General features: G+C 45.4%; 1 protein-coding gene and 1 long non-coding RNA gene across 45 annotated transcripts in view; one reads left to right on the top strand and one right to left on the bottom strand.

Annotated features, from left to right (window-relative positions):
• The window catches only part of Ilf3 (interleukin enhancer binding factor 3), a 37633-nt gene extending 27574 nt beyond the window's left edge, over positions 1–10059 (bottom strand). For 13 of the 42 annotated variants that reach the window (XR_003947790.1, XM_030244071.1, XM_006510037.4 and 10 more), the window contains exon 1: positions 9691–9891. The gene's annotated coding sequence lies outside the window, so the exon portion shown is untranslated. Of the gene's footprint in view, positions 1–4207; positions 4294–9187; positions 9670–9690 lie in introns of those variants that run through there. The other 29 variants (XR_001778802.2, XR_001778803.2, NM_010561.3 and 26 more) reach the window with 12 other exon arrangements.
• On the top strand, positions 6906–15180 carry Gm36198. Of its 3 annotated transcripts, none has more exons than XR_870570.3 (3): positions 6906–9199; positions 10219–11301; positions 14522–15177. It is a non-coding gene; the product is annotated as a predicted gene, 36198 (long non-coding RNA). The 3 variants fall into 3 exon arrangements; XR_870571.3 differs by lacking the exon at positions 6906–9199 and having other exon boundaries at positions 9976–10330; positions 10951–11301; positions 14522–15180; XR_379180.4 differs by lacking the exon at positions 6906–9199 and having other exon boundaries at positions 9976–11095; positions 11188–11301; positions 14522–15180.
• The last annotated feature ends 871 nt before the right edge of the window (positions 15181–16051 follow it).

The raw sequence follows: 16051 nt of genomic DNA, 5'->3' as shown, positions 1-16051 counted from the left end.
GCCCTTGTTCTACCTGTACCAGTTTCTATAGCCATGCAAAAATTAACAAGAATAACCTTCAATTCAAACATTAATGTGAGGGACTGCCCCCTTCAAGGTCTCCCCTCTATTTCTGTTAGGATATCCTCAATGAGCAGGTGTGATGCAGTCCTATAATCCCAGTACTCAGGTGAAGGCATAAAAGACCAGCAGTTTAAGGCAAACCCAAGATGCAAGAGACCATGTCTCAGGAAGATATACAGTTGAGTTTAGTCCCCAGCAGCCACATTGATGGGCTCACAAACCCCTGTAACTCTAGCTCTGTCAGGTGTGGTGGCATAGGCCTTTGACCCTGGCATTCAGGAGGCAAAGGTAGGTGAATTTCTGAGACTAGCCAGGTATACCTAAGGAGTTCAAAGCTAACTAGAGTTACAGTGAGACCAGAAAAAAAAGGTAGCGTGTGGGCTGGGGGCACAGCTTGACGGTAAAGACCTTGCACTCAATTCCCAATACCACCAAAATAAACAAACAAACAAACAAAAAAACTAAACAAAAATTTACGAGAGGTTGGAGAGATGTCTCAGTGGCTAACAACACTTACGCTCTTGCAGAGGACCAGGGTTCAGTTCCGGATACCCACATGCAGCTTACAACAATTTGTTCCAGGGAATCAGACACCCTCATCTGTCCTCCTTGGGCACTGCACACATAGGTTGCACAAATACATACATGCATGCAAAACACACACACAGATTTTTTTTTAAGAAAGAAGGAAACAGCTTTGGGTCAGAGTAGTAGACTGTAAGGATCAACAGAACATGGGGCAGGCAGGACTGTGGTGCAAGAGTACACAGGCCTTTCATGTGCAGAGTAGGTTGATCTGCTCCCCTAACTGCAAAAGAAACCAGTGTACCTACAACTCTGCTGTCAGAACTACAATACTAAAAATATGATGTAGCAAAATTATCAACTGTTCCTGAACTGTGAGAGGCCGCAATATTGTGGAAGATATTTAACAAAACTCCAAGGGACTATGAGAACCCTCTTCCCAGTGTGCCAACAGGCAGGGAGAGGATAGCAGGCAACCTTCCCTCCCCAAGCTCAAGTCAGACAGCCTGCAGCAAGACAAGGAATTCTCAAGCTTAGAGTGTTTGTTAAACAAGGTCTCACTGCATAGCCCTGGCTGGCCTGTAACCCAGAGATCTGCTTGCCTCTGTCTCATAAATGCTATGATTAAAGGTGTATGCCACCATGTCCTGATTAGATCTTATTGGGAAAAAAACAAACAAAAACATAGTGCTCAATTTACTAAGTTTACTTCTTCTTCTTTTCTTTTTTTTTTTTTTTTCTCCTTTTGTTTTTTTTCGAGACAGGGTTTCCTCTGTATAGCCCTGGCTGTCCTGGAACTCACTTTGTAGACCAGGATGGCCTCGAACTCAGAAATCCGCCTGCCTCTGCCTCCCGAGTGCTGGGATTAAAGCCACTCCACCCGGCTTAAGTTTACTTCCTAATGTGCTTTCTCTAGTTAGGAGGGAAACAGGACCACCTCTCAAACTATGTTAGTAGGGAGCAGCATACAAGTATGTTTTCTTATAACAAAGGTTATTGGGGCTGGAGATATGGCTCAGCGGTTGTTAAGAGCACTGACTGCTCTTCCAAAGGTCCTGAGTTCAAATCCCAGCAACCACATGGTGGCTCACAACCATCCCTAATGAAATCTGATGCCCTCTTCTGGAGTATCTGAGGACAGCCACAGTGTACTTACATATAATAAATAAATAAATCTAAAAAATAAAATAAAATAAAATAAAAAATAAAAAAAGGGGGGAGGGTTGCTCCAAAGGTTACCAAATTTTCACTTTTCTGGAGGTCCTGGAAGTGGTCTTAAGCAAACCGGTAAGAATTCTACAAGTGAAACACACTGCCAGTTCTTTGTGTTAACGTTGTTAAAGAACTGGAGTCCTGAGGGGAGGAGAGAGCTCAGTAACACAGTGCTCGCTGTGCAAGCCTGAGGATCAGTTTGGAATCTCAGATTCCACACAACAGCCCTGTAATCCTAGCATTGCAGGGGCAGAGGTGGGGGGAGGGCAAAGAATTACTTAAGCAAGCTGGCCATCTAGATTAGCAAATCTGTTCTGTGTCCATCTAAGAAACCCTGCCTCTATCAAATGAAGAGCAAGCAAGGAAGACACCTGGTTTCAGCTTTGGTCCTCCACATTCACTTGTACACACACAGCACTAGCACCTACACACTATATGCAGCATACAAAAGGCGAAGACACCACACATACATTCACAAGAGGAAAAGAGGGGAAGAAGATGGGGTCTTGCATGTTACCTATGCCTGTAGCTAGGAAGACAGATGCCCTGTCCAGTGTGGTAAATGAAATTTCATTCTGAAATAACTGCAGCTCTAAGAAGCCAGATAAACACACTGTACCCTAGATCCTTCCTCTGAGACAACTTGAAAAGTCAGAGTCCAACAGTCTCAGACTCTGATACTAGCACATGGAGACAAAGCATACTGCCCAGGGCTTAAGAATCCCACCATAACCACTGACACCCACTCACCCAATCATCATGTTAAGAATGTCAGAGGGGGCCGGGCGTGGTGGCACACGCCTTTAATCCCAGTACTCGGGAGGCAGAGGCAGGTGAATTTCTGAGTTCCAGGACAGCCTGGTCTACAAAGTGAGTTCCAGGACAGCCAGGGCTATACAGACAAACCCTGTCTCGAAAAACAAAAACAAACAAACAAACAAACAAAATGTCAGAGGGTAGCCGGGCATGGTGGCACACACCTTTAATCCCAGGACTCACTATTTTTGAATGTATGTATTTATTTTGTGTGCATGTACATGCTCCACATTCTGTTCGTGGAGGTCAGAGAAGTGATGCAAGAGTCAGCTTTCTCCCCTTTTGCTTGGGCTTCGGTAACACACGCCTTTAGCCCTGGGCTACCTCACAGGTCCATCGTCCATTTTTTAAAAAGATTTATTTATTTCATTTTATATGTGAGTACATTGTTGCTCTCTTCAGACACAGCAAAAGAAGGCATCAGATCCTATTGCAGATGGTTGTGAGTCACCATGTGGTTGCTAGGAATTAAACTCAGGACCTCTAGAAGAGCAGACAATGCTTTTAGCCACTGAGCCATCTCTCCAACCCATCTTCCATCTTTTGTTCTTTCCCCCCCTTTAAGATTTATTTTTATTTATGTGTATGTGGATACCAAATGTATGCTGGTGCAGTAGAAGCCAGGAGAGGGTGCTGGATCTCCTAGAGCTTGACTTTCAGATAACTCTGAGTCTCCAGACTTGGGTGCTGGGAACCAAAATTAAGTCTTCTGGAAAAACAAAGTGTTCTTAACCACTACTAAGCCCCCATTTTATTTTCCTTTTTTTTTTTTTTTTTTTTTTTTTTGGTGGGAGCTTGGGGCATGGATAGTGTCCCACTATATATCCCTACCTGACCTGGAACTATGAACCAGGCTGACCTTAAATTCACCAAGATGCAGGCTTGTCTTTGCTTCCTCCATGCTAAGATTAAAAGTATCAGCCTATCTAGTCACTTTTGTTTTGAGACAGTGTTGTCACTTGGTAGCACAGGCTAACCTCAAACCTGACACCTTCCTGCCTCAGCCTCCATCCTGCTAACTTTTGTCACCAGCACTTGAGAGGTAGTTAGCAGGTCAAGCAGCCTGGGCTACATGACATCTTTGCATGTGTGAGGCCCTGGATTTTTTTTTTTTTTAAAGATTTATTTATTATATGTAAGTACACTGTAGCTGCCCTCAGACACTCCAGAAGAGGGAGTCAGATCTCGTTATGGATGGTTGTGAGCCACCATGTGGTTGCTGGGATTTGAACTCAGGACCTTTGGAAGAGCAGTCGGGTGCTCTTACCCACTGAGCCATCTCACCAGCCCGAGGCCCTGGATTTTTAATGGCAGAGGAAAATTAAATGAATGGGCTGGAGAGATGGCTCAGAGGTTAAGAGCACTGACTGCTCTTCCAAAGATGCTGAGTTCAATTCCCAGCACCCACATGGTGGCTCACAGCCATCTAGAATGGAATCAGGTGCCCTCTTCTGGTGTGTCTGAAGACAGCTACACTGTACTCATAGACACAAAATAAATAAATCTTTAAAAAAAACTTAAACGAATAAATAAGACTCAAGCAAACACACCAAAAATAATTCAAGGTCCCTTCCCCAAGGCAGATACACACCTAAGTGGTACAGCTGTGGTCAGGCATCCTGCAGTACCTCTGAGAACACTGACTAGAGACCCCTTCCTGCATGGCTGTACAAGTCCCTGTGTACAGACAAGAGATTGAGCAGCTTTCTTCTACAATGCTGGGACCTACACTCTGGTACTGTTTTAAATGGGTTTAACTCTGCTCCCCTCTCCTCCCAGGCTCACATCATCGTTTGTTGCAGCCTCCTGAGACTACAGCCCTAGTCCTCTGGCCTGGGCTTTTTAAATAAATTATGAATGAAGAGCAACAATTAACCTGTAAAAAATTCCCCAAACAGTACAAATCAAAGGCAACACTTTGTTCTTTAAAACCATACACCAGGGCCAGGCAGTGGTGATACACATCTTTAATCCCAGCCCTCAGAAGAGGCAGGTAGATCTCTGTGATTTCAAGGCCAGCCTGTAGAGTGAGTCCCAGGACAGCCAGAGCTATACAGAGAAACCTTGTCTCCAAGGGGAAACACACACACACAGCACACAGACAATGGCTACAAGTTCATACTACACAGTGAAAGCCTGTCTCCAGAAAGGGAGGTGGTGGCTCCAGCACCCATGTAATTCCAGGTCCAGAGAATCCATCATTCTCTTCTAGTTGTTGACAGTACCTGCACGGATGCACACAAGCAAAAGTGCAATAAATCTAAGAAAGAAAATTTGGGTGTGATGACCCATACATATATACCAGGTGAAGTGAATCTATGAGTTCCAGGTCAGCCTGATCTACACAGCAGGTTCCAGAACAGCCACAGCTAGGTCAACAGAAAGAAAGAGAAGGTGGCACAAACCCAAGCTCAGCAAGTAGAGCAGGAACATATCTCTTTTGAGGGTGAGGCATGAAAACCACAGGCCAGCCAGGACTACATAGTGAGACTCGAAAAAAGAGGGCAGATCCCTTGGGGGCAGGGGGAGAGGGAGTACTAGATATGGCCCAGTGGTTAAGAACTCATGCTGTTCTTGCAGAGTTGAATTGTGAGTGGTGGGTCACAATAGCCTGTGACTTCCCCTGCAGGGAAATCTAACAAATACCACAGTCCTCCTCAGCCTCTTGTATTCACTTGCACAGACCCAAGCACAGACACATAATTAAAACATGTTTTAATGTAAAGAAAGAAAAGCCCTTGGATAATAAATGTTTAACAGATGGTGGCTCACATCTTTAATGCCAAGAACTCAGGAGGCAGAGGCAGGCAGATCTATTGAATTTGAGGCCAGCATGGTCTACAAAGAGTTCCAGGACATCCAGTGTTACAGAGAAACCATATCTCAAAAAAACAAAAACAAAACAAAACAAACAATTATTTCTTTTCAAATTAGTTATACTTTATAGGGCTGCAATCATAGCTGTTTAGAATTGGATGCACAAGGCCTTGGTATCATCTCCCCCAAAACTGCAACATAAACAAGTGGCAAGACAGAAAACAAACTGTTAAACTACTTGTGTTTTCTTCTTTTAATTTTGTACTCCAATTGTTTATTGTGTATGCGATGTGGGTATACCCATACCATTACGGCAAACACGGGCAGGTCAGAGAACTACTTCTACGAGTCCTCTCATTTCATGTGGATTCTGGAAACAGAACTAAGTTGTCAGGCTTGGCGGCAAAGTACTCACTGAGCCATCTTGCCTGCCCTCACTTATATTTTCAGTATCTTCATTAGAAAAAAGCAAAACTTCAACTGGACATCCCTCTACAAAACATTTAGAAAAAAGAAAGAAGCTAGAGGCTGGGGAGATGGCTCATGGTTTTAGAGCACTTGTGCACTGGAGAACTCAATTCCCAGCATGCACCATTGGTTCACAGCCATCAATAACTCCAGCTTCTTCCTGGGATCCAATGTCCTCTTTTCATCTCCTCAGGTACCAGGCACAGACATGTGGTATGCAGACATACATGCAGGCAAAACACCCATAAAGAAAAACAAGTGGCCGGGCGGTGGTGGTGCACGCCTTTAATCCCAGCAGTAGGGAGGCAGAGGCAGGCAGATTTCTGAGTTCGAGGCCAGCGTGGTCTACAGAGTGAGTTCCAGGACAGCCAGGGCTATACAGAGAAACCCTGTCTCAAAAAAACCAAAAAAATAAAAATAAATAAAAAAAGAAAGAAGGGCTGGTGAGATGGCTCAGTGGGTAAGAGCACCCGACTGCTCTTCCAAAGGTCCAAAGTTCAAATCCCAGCAACCACATGGTGGCTCACAACCACCCGTAATGAGATCTGATGCCCTCTTCTGGAGTGTCTGAAGACAGCTACAGTGTACTTACATATAATAAATAAATAAATCTTTAAAAAAAAAAAAAAAAAAAAAAAAAAGAAAGAAAAAGTGACTTCAGAGTGTTCAACTATCCATTGTTATAAACAGGATCACATAAGACATGTCATATTGTAAAAATCTCAAGGACCTAACATACCCAAACTCGTAGATGCTTAGAAAGTTTAGGACAGATGAGGCTCTCCCTCCCTCCCTCCCTATTCAGCACTTGCTAATGAAGCAGGGAGGAGGCAAGCACTAGAGCTTCAGACACAGCTGCAGCAATACACTTAAATCTAGTTCCTTCTCCAAAGCCACAGCCCTCTTCAGTCAAGCCGCTTTTGCTCTAATTCTAAAACACTGAAAATAGTAAATAAATCTTTCTCTCCCAGAACTTTACTATAATCAAAGAAAAAGCACCAACTCTATAGAACATAGGAAAAATAAGTCCTAATGCACTAGACGGCTCAATCACCTGCAGGATGGCAGCCCCACCTCTGGGAAATCTAAACCAGGATCCTGAAGCTAGGCTAACCTGGACTACAACATTTGTCCCTCTTTTAAAAGGGAAAAACCAAAAACCAAAACCACAAACAAACAAACAAACAAACAGTGGCCAGGAGTGGCATGCCTTTAATCCCAACAGTCAGGAGAAAAAGGGAGGTGGATCTCTGAGTTTGAGGCCAGCCTGGTCTACACAGAGTCTCAAGAAAAAAAAGTTGCAAGTTCATGGGACACACACATTGATATACTTGATGGTGAGGCTCCCCATCTTTCAGAAGGGATCAAGGTAATCAAAGAACTGACAATAGGTAGCTGATCCTGGCTTAAATGTATCACTTACAATAAACTGTACCTGCACAGCTAAGAGAAGTATCTACACCTACACTTCTTGAGCTTAAGAATCACTCCCCTAAGCCGGGTGGTGGTAGCACAGGCCTTTAATCCCAGCACTTGGGAGGCAGAGGCAGGTGGATTTCTGAGTTTGAGGTCAGCCTGGTCTACAGAGTGAGTTCCAGGACAGCCAGGGCTATACAGAGAAACCCTGTCTCGAAAAACCAAAAAATAAAAAAAATTAAAAAAAAAAAATCACTCCCCTAAACCAATAAAAGTTAAGGATGAGCTTTAAAAAAAAAAGAAAAAAAGAGAAAAAAGAAAAAGAAAAAAAGGAAAAGGCATACCAGCATAGCCTGCAATCCCTGACTCAAATTAAGGCGCATTGGGGCCAGTAAGGACTTCAAAATGAGACTCTATCTGGAGAGGAGGAGAGCAAGGAGAAAAAGAACTTCTGGCAAGATGTGGTGACTCGCAACTTTGTTCCCAGCACTCAGGAAGCAGAGACAAGAGGATCTCCAAAAGTTAAGAGGCCACTCAGGCACTCAGGCTACACACTGAGATCCTGTGCAATAAAAGACTCTTCCAGGGCTGGTGAGATGGCTCAGCAGGTGAGAGCAACTGACTGCTCTTCCAAAGGTCCTGAGTTCAAATCCCAGCAACCACATGGTGGCTCACAACCATCCGTAATGAGATTGTCATGACATCCTCTTCAGATAGTAGTGTCTGAAGACAGCTACAGTGTACTTACATATAATAAATAAATCTAAAAAAAAACAAAAAAACAAACAAACAAAAAAAAAACACCTCTTCTAACTCACATCTATACCTTCCTCCTGTACCAAGTCCTGACCATGCTAGGACGCCTTGCCCATAGAGCAAGATGCTGTGGGTGTAGTGACATACAAACATAATCCAAGCCCTGAGAAGGTTGTGGCAGAAGGAGTTCAAGGCCTACATAGTGAGACACTACTTCAAAAAAAGAGGGGGGTGGGGGGCAGGAGCAAACCTTTAGCCAGTTAGTCAAAGACCAGAAGTTGAGGAAAATAAAGAACAGCACACAGATTATTCACAGTTACATGAGCCTAGAAGACGAGACGACATTAGAAAAAGCCAAACGAACTTCTGCCTACAGGTAACCATTAAGCTACATCAGAAAAACTAAAAACAGTCACGCCCTTTTCAGCTCCAGTAGGAGGGGAATCCCAGGCTGGTCCAAATCAGCAAAGAGAGACTGATACAGCGCCCAGCTTTGCCAAGGCCAGCCTGGCACTAATCACCAGCCTCCAATCTGGACTGCAGACTTCTAGACAGCCAAAATATCTAGGGTCTGCCGGGCGTGGTGGCGCACGCCTTTAATCCCAGCGCTTGGGAGGCAGAGGCAGGCGGATTTCTGAGTTCCAGGACAGCCTGGTCTACAAAGTGAGTTCCAGGACAGCCAGGGCTATACAGAGAAACTCTATCTCGAAAAATCAAAAAAACAAAACAAAACTAGGGCCTGCAGATCCCATTCACATACCTCAGCAACCAGGAGCTACCACAACATGTCAGCTAAGGGTCAAAGACCTCTCAGCTCTACTGGACAAGAGCAGTGGTACCTGCAGTGGCCTTTCTCCTTTGCTGCTGTTCCTCACACTTCATTTCGCAGGCTGAGTGACTGCACTAGCTACCACTCGTAGAATAGTGGTAGAACTCTATAATCAACCAGCAGAGTATCCCACCCACAGAAACCTGAGGGAGAACCACGAAAGAAGTCCTACATGTCTCCTTTTCCAGGGACCCTGTTCAGGACCGTGTTCAGGACAAAGAAGACATGTTTCCCGCCATAGGAACTGGGATGAACCTGGCATCCTCCTAGAAGCCAGGGATGTACCTGAACAAAGAGGTAAAGCGGGTAAAGGAAGGAGATTTTCCCTTCTGCGCCGGCTGGGATGCTCTAGATATGAGGGGGTGTGTGCTCCAACACGTGCGCGCGTGCGCGAGGCCAAAGCAACAGACAAAAGCTCGGGCTGGGGGAAAGTAAGCGGCCCGTGGAGAGGGGAGAGTACCACAGTGCGTGCGCACCCCCCGGGGGCAGCGCCCAGGCCTGGGCCGAGGGGGCCACGAAGGGGGGAGAATGGATGCGCGCGCACGGGGGCACTGCCTCCGCCATTTTGTTTCCTCGGCACAATGGGGGAAGAGTAACGGCCAAGCGCGGGAGCGAGGCCGGAGGAGGAAGGAGCGAGACGCTGAGAGATGGAAGAGCCGAGCGAAGGGGAGGGTCGGCGGGATGGCAACAGACCTGTCACTAGCGTCCTCTTGGCCCAGCCATCGCTGACAAGTGGGAGAACGGGAGGGGGGAGGGGCGGAGGCGGGAGACGCCACATTGCCACTTACCTTGCCGGTGTTCCCGTCCTTCGCCTTCAGGCGCCGCCGCCCTCCTGCCACGAGCCTTCCGGAGTCTTCACAACCCCCCTCAAAAAAAAAAAAAAAAGCCACGCGGTTTTCGCCGGGGCTGCTTCAGTCCCAACTGCAATGGCGAGAAAAGGAGGAGGAGGAGCCGGGGACCGGGGGCGAGCGAGCGGGCGGGCGGGCGCGCGCCGGGGAGGTGCAGGGCCACGTGACTGGCAGCGGCCCGCCCCCGCATCACGTGGGCGATCCACCTAGGCCCAACCCCCAGTAGGCGGGTGAGACGAAAGGGGCGGGGGAGGGCACATCACGTGACGTTGACTTAGCGACTGGGTCTGTTGGCGTGACGTCAACGTCGGGCCAGTTCTCTCACGGGTTTGGTCGGCCACGTGACCGTGGTTGGCTTCGCTTCCATCACGTGACAGGCCTTTCTTGTTGTTTCTTGACTCGTTTTCACTATTGGTAGACCCGAATCACCTGACGGGAGCCCATCCATTTCGTTTGTTTTTTCCAAAGGCGGTTTTTTCCGAGCGACCGTTATCACGTGACGCAATGGAGCAGGGGTGGGCCCTTCTGACGACTCCAGTTCGTGTGCGTTCCTGGGAGTGCGCGTGCGCCATGATTCGAAGTCAGTCTCCGTACCTTGATCCACACTGCATTGAAAGACTGGCACATGCGGTTGTCAACACTGGTCCAGGGCTCCTACTCACGCTGTCAGGCTGCTGAGCCATCTCACCGTTCCTCATTTTTGTATTTTTGAGATACAGTTTTGCTATTTTACCCACACTGGCTTTAAACTCGAAGATTCTGCCTCCACTTTGATATCGCTAGATTACAAATAAGACCATGTCACTAGGCAACTGAGGGTTTAATAGATTGCCCCTGTGTTAAGAGTGCTTAGCGCCGGGCAGCCGTAGCGCAGGCCTTAATCCTAGCACTTGGGAGGCAGAGGCAGGAGGATTTCTGAGTTCGAGGCCAGCCTGGTCTACAAAGTGAGTTCCAGGACAGCTAGGGCTACACAGAGAAACCCTGTCTCGAAAAAAAAAAAAAAGAAAAAGAGTCCTTAGCATAGGAGGCCGTGGGTCAGACCCCCGTACCACACACACAAAACAGGCAAATTCCAGGCAAGGATGAACAGAACAAAGCTCTCAAACTCCCAGGTCCGGAGCTCTTCATATCTGGTGTCCATCTATAGGGATTTATTGCTGCTATCAGAGTTGGTGTCTGGCTTTTTTTCTTCCTTCCTAGGTTTTAGAGACCTACCTCACCAAAGTCTGAACTTGAGGAAAAAGTTCTAAATGAACCCATTTGTAGGAGACCTGAGGTGCTTCTGATCTGGAATACGCTCTAAATGACACACCTGTTCTAACAGCGCCGCCAAGTGGTAGACATGGTTAATACGGTTTGCCTGAGGGTTTTCAGATGGATTTTTAATTCCTTTTTTTAATGTGTTTAGTGTTTTGACTGCGTGTATGTCTGCAACAGGTTGTGTCTGTGCATCACATATGTGCCAGGGTCCACTGAAAGTCAGAAGAGAGTGTTGAATCTTCCAGAACTGGAGTTACTTCTGAGGCGCCTCCCCAGCCCCTGCAGACAGACGTTAGTAAACTATTTTTTCTTTCAGCCTTTCTCAGTGTCTGTCTGTATGTCTGTCTGTCTCTCTGTCTTGTCTGTCTGTCTCTTTCTCCGCGCGCGCGCGTGTGTGTGTGTGTGTGTGTAGCCACACGCTGTATGAAGGTCAGAGACATTTCTATTTTTGTCTTTATGTGAGATCCCAAGGATGAACTCAGGCTGATTATCTACACCCAGGTAAAGAGCAGAGCATGGTAGTGTACAACTGTAACCCCAGGCTGGGGAAGGAGACACAGAGGATCCCTTGGGTCTCATTGGTTAGCCAACCTAGCAGAACAAGCTAGCTCTGGGATTAGTGAGACAGACTGAAGAAGTAATAAAGACAACTAGACGGGCATCCACTTCTGCCCTCTACATGCACAAGTGAACATGTAAACCTATGTATACCATACAAAAAGAACAAGTCCTTTAAAAGTGCACCACTGTCAGGGCACAGCCACACTACCTTGTGAGCTGCAGGATACAGCTGTGACAAGCACTGTCACAAGCTGTGTCCTCCAAATCCTTGTCCACATCAGCTTCTCGGTGGATCCTGGGGATTGGACTCAGGTCCTCAGGCCTGGTAGCAAGCACCTTTGCCCAGGGAGCTGTCGCATCAGCCCTGCACCACAGCTTTTTCTTTTTTTCTTCCTTCCTTTTTTTTTTTTTTTTTTTTTTTTTTTTGGCGGGGGGGAGGGGGGCGCAGGTTCGAGACAGGGTTTCTCTGTGTAGCCCTGGCTGTCCTGGAACTCACTCTGTAGACCAGGCTGGCCTTGAACTCAGAAATCCGCCTGTCTCTGCCTCCCAAGTGCTGGGATCAAATGTGTGCCCCACCCCCTCCCGGCAGCTTTTTCTTTTTTAAGATAATGTCTCACCCAAACTGGCCTTGATCTCAGCAGAGAGCAGAGAGCCATCTCCCTCTGCATCTGGAATACTGAAATGAAAAATATTTATCACATTCAGCTCATACCACAACTTGTAAAATTGAAAATGGGGGCTGGAGAAAGTTAAGAGTATGTTACTCTGGCAGAGAACATACTCTCTTCTTCGTAGCCCCTGAGTGCTTGCAGTAAATTCTTACTGGGGAGCTTTGCCTGTCAGTTCTCTGCTTAAGCCTATTTTAAAATATCTTTAATAGGGATTGAACCTAAATTTGGTTCCCAGCAACTGTATCAGTATGCTCACAATTTCCTGTAATCCCAGCCCTCTTCTGATGTTCTCTTCTCTATGGGTACCCGCAAACATATATTAATAAAAATAAAGTAAAATTTAAATACATTGTTTTTAAGATTTATTTATTTTTATCTATTTTATGTATATGAGTACACTGTACCTGTACTGATGGTTGTGAGCCGGGAATTTGAATTCAGGACCTCTGCTCACTCCAGGCAACCCTGCTTGCTCTGATCTAAAGATTTATTTATTATTATATCTAACTACACTGTAGCTATTGTCAGATGCAACAGAAGAGGGTGTCAGGTCTCATTATGGCTGGTTGTCAGCCACCATGAGGTTGCTGGGATTTGAACTCAGTACCTTCAGAAGAGCAATCAGTGCTCTTAATCACTAAGCCATCTCTCCAGCCCTTAAATACATCCTTAACTGGTTGTGGACCTTCAAGCATTTAATCCCAGAACTCAGGAGGCAGAGGCAGGCAAATCTCTAAACTCAAAGCCAATCAGGGCTATAGAGTGAGACCCAGTCTAAAAGCAAGAGCAACAGCACATTGGCTATGAAGAAAGTTTTCTGATTTCTCATTGCCTTTTTTTGTTTGTTTGTTTGTTTTTGTTTTTCGAGACAGGGTTCCTCTGTGTAGCCCTGGCTGTCCTGGAACTCACTCTGTAGACCAGGCTGGCCTCGAACTCAGAAATCCACCTGCCTCTGCCTCCTGAATGCTGTGATTAAAGGCGCCACCACGCCCGGCTTTTGCTTGTGGTTTTAAAGTACAAAATGAAAATGCGGGGCTGGTGGGTAAGAGCACCCGACTGCTCTTCTGAAGGTCTGGAGTTCAAATCCCAGCAACCATATGGTGGCTCACAACCATCTGTAACAAGATCTGATGCCCTCTTCTGTAGTGTCTGAAGACAGCTACAGTGTACTTACATATAATAAATAAATAAATCTTTTAAAAAAAAAGAAAAGAAAAGAGAAGAAAAGAAAAGAAAAGGTAACCAAGTGGTGGTGGCCCACGCCTTTAATCCCAGCACTTGGGAAGCAGAGAGGTGGAGAGAGATAAAGCAAACTGGCCCCAGCATTGAAGCCTTCCTGAGCATCCTAACTCTGGTCCTCCAATGACATCTCCTCTGCCATGGACCACCCCAGTCAGGTATGGGGATCCCTGGAATGAGGGTCCTCGAAGCTAGATGGGTAAGGATTTGGTGGTGACAAACAGAAACAAACACAGAGGCAGTTTGAATCTGAGTGTATTTTGCAACTCTCAAGCAGGGGATTTTATACATTAAAAAAACAAACATTACAACTCTTAGAAACTGTATCCAGTAAAACTATCACAAATACCAACAAAAATCATTTGTCACAGTAGAGCACAAAAATCATCCAAGCATTACAACTCTGAAACTATGTATTCAGTGAATCACATACAGAACAGGTAACATCATTCTTAATATAAATCATCAAAATAAAACAATTCTAAAAGGATGTATTCAGTGGGGTCTGTCATCCAAGGCTAGTGGCATATTTCCAAGAGCAGGTTAATAAATCTTTATGGTCAGTACTCTTAACCGCTGAGCTAACTCTCCAGCCCCATGGTCAGTTATTACTTAACATCTAATGCCTGATTTTTTATAAATCTTCAATTTGTAAATTTAAACTATTTTAATTCTTTCTAATTAAGTGTGTTACCACCAACGACACACTTGTAGCCATATGGAATTTTATTGTTGGGAAAGTTTTTATCATAATAGTTTTGTAAATGATTTAAAAAGTAAAGCGTTGGTTTCCCTGGGATAAGGTCATGTTAGTGACCTCATCTCTAGGGATGGTTTTTTGCCCATTATTCTTGCTTAAGATTTTGGCCTAGGCTACCAGGAACATGTAAAAAAGAAAAGGAATAACAAAGAGGATAGTTTGCCATGAAAACTACGGCTCAATAATTTTTTCGGGGGGGGGAGGATATGGGGGACTTTTGGGATAGCATTGGAAATGTAAATGAGGAAAATACCTAATTAAAAAAATAATTTTTTTCCAGTGAACAGTTCCATAACTGGTTCCAGGAGGCCTCCCCCTTTTGAGGTCAATCGCCTCAGTCTATGGATCTTGTCACACAAATCCTACTGGAGGTGGTGTGGTACTCCTCTCCTCCAGTCTCCTTGGTTTCAGAACACTTAACTCCAGAGGGAGTCTCACAGCATCCCTGGAGACTGCAGTGAGCGCTCCTTCAACAGACAAAGTTAATCAAGAGACTGATATTTGTCTCAGCGAATTGAACGTCTTCAGAACTGGGAATAGTGCACCTCTGAAGAGATTCCTGGGTCCCCTGCCAGGGGACAAGGGGACTGTGATACTCAGAACCATGGTCTCTGACTAGAAGACGATACTAGGCTGGACCTCCAGACCATGTAAGGATAGACCAGCCACTACCCAGAGAATTAGGAAGAGCCAAGGGGGTTTAAGCATCCTGCAAACTATTGCATCTAAAGCTTTGGTGAGAGGTGGCACTGGCCTCCGAAGCCAAGCCTCAAAGGGATTCCAAGACGCTGGTACTGTGGTCCTTTAAGGTTGGTAATTACAAGTTATGAAAGTTAAAGGATTTAAATACTTAAGATACTAATGAAAAAATAATTTAAATATAACTCTGAACTCACCAAGATAAGATAGATAATAAAATTGTTATTCAAAGTTGCCAAACACAAATGGCCTGGATTTTATGAATGTTACTTTACCTAATACTTTTCATAATTGTCTCACATTATTCCTACTGTATATTTTTTTATTGAGAGAAAGACCTTCTTTATTACATAGACAAAAGGGTCGGGAAACACTAGGGTTGGTCTGATGCTGCAGTGTATTCAAAAGCTAAATGCCACATCCCAAGATCTGGCTGCCCCAAAACCAGTGAGTTCCCACATACACCAGCTTTTGTTGTATAAACCTTGACCCCCAAGTTATCCCTGATTAGTTAATAAAGTTGCTGACAGCCTATAGCTGGGCAGAAGACAGGTAGGCAAAGCTTCAATTGCCAGGCTTAGGGTCCCAGGTTGGAACCACAAGGGTAAAGAGGAGGAAGAAGAGGAGGAGGAGGAGGAGGAAGAGGAGAAGGAAGAAGAGGAGGAGGAGGAAGAGGAAGAAGAAGAGGAGGAAGAAAAGGAAGAGAAGAAGAGGAGAAGGAAGAAGAGAAGGAGGAGGAAGAGGAGGAGGAGGAGGAGGAAGAGGAGAAGGAAGAATAGGAGGAGGAGGAAGAGGAAGAAGAAGAGGAGGAAGAAAAGGAAGAGAAGAAGAGGAGAAGGAAGAAGAGAAGGAGGAGGAAGAGGAGGAGGAGGAAGCGAGTCACCATGGAGTAGTATGGACCATGAGCATATGGTGAAGAGCAGTTTGTTCTGAGGACAGGTCTGATGGAACAGAAACAGCCCATATAGAACAAGTATTAATGGGGATTTTGTCAGGGAAGCAGACAGATAAGCTTAGAGAGTTGATATCTGCCCAGCTCTAGTATTGGAAGGCTTCTTTGTAAATCTGAATGGTGTCTTTTATTTGGAAAATAATGGGTTTAGTAATAACT

This window comes from Mus musculus, chromosome 9 (assembly GCF_000001635.26).
Source record: "Mus musculus strain C57BL/6J chromosome 9, GRCm38.p6 C57BL/6J".
Classification (NCBI taxonomy): Eukaryota; Metazoa; Chordata; class Mammalia; order Rodentia; family Muridae; genus Mus; species Mus musculus.
This window is presented reverse-complemented; position numbering and strand designations above follow the sequence as displayed.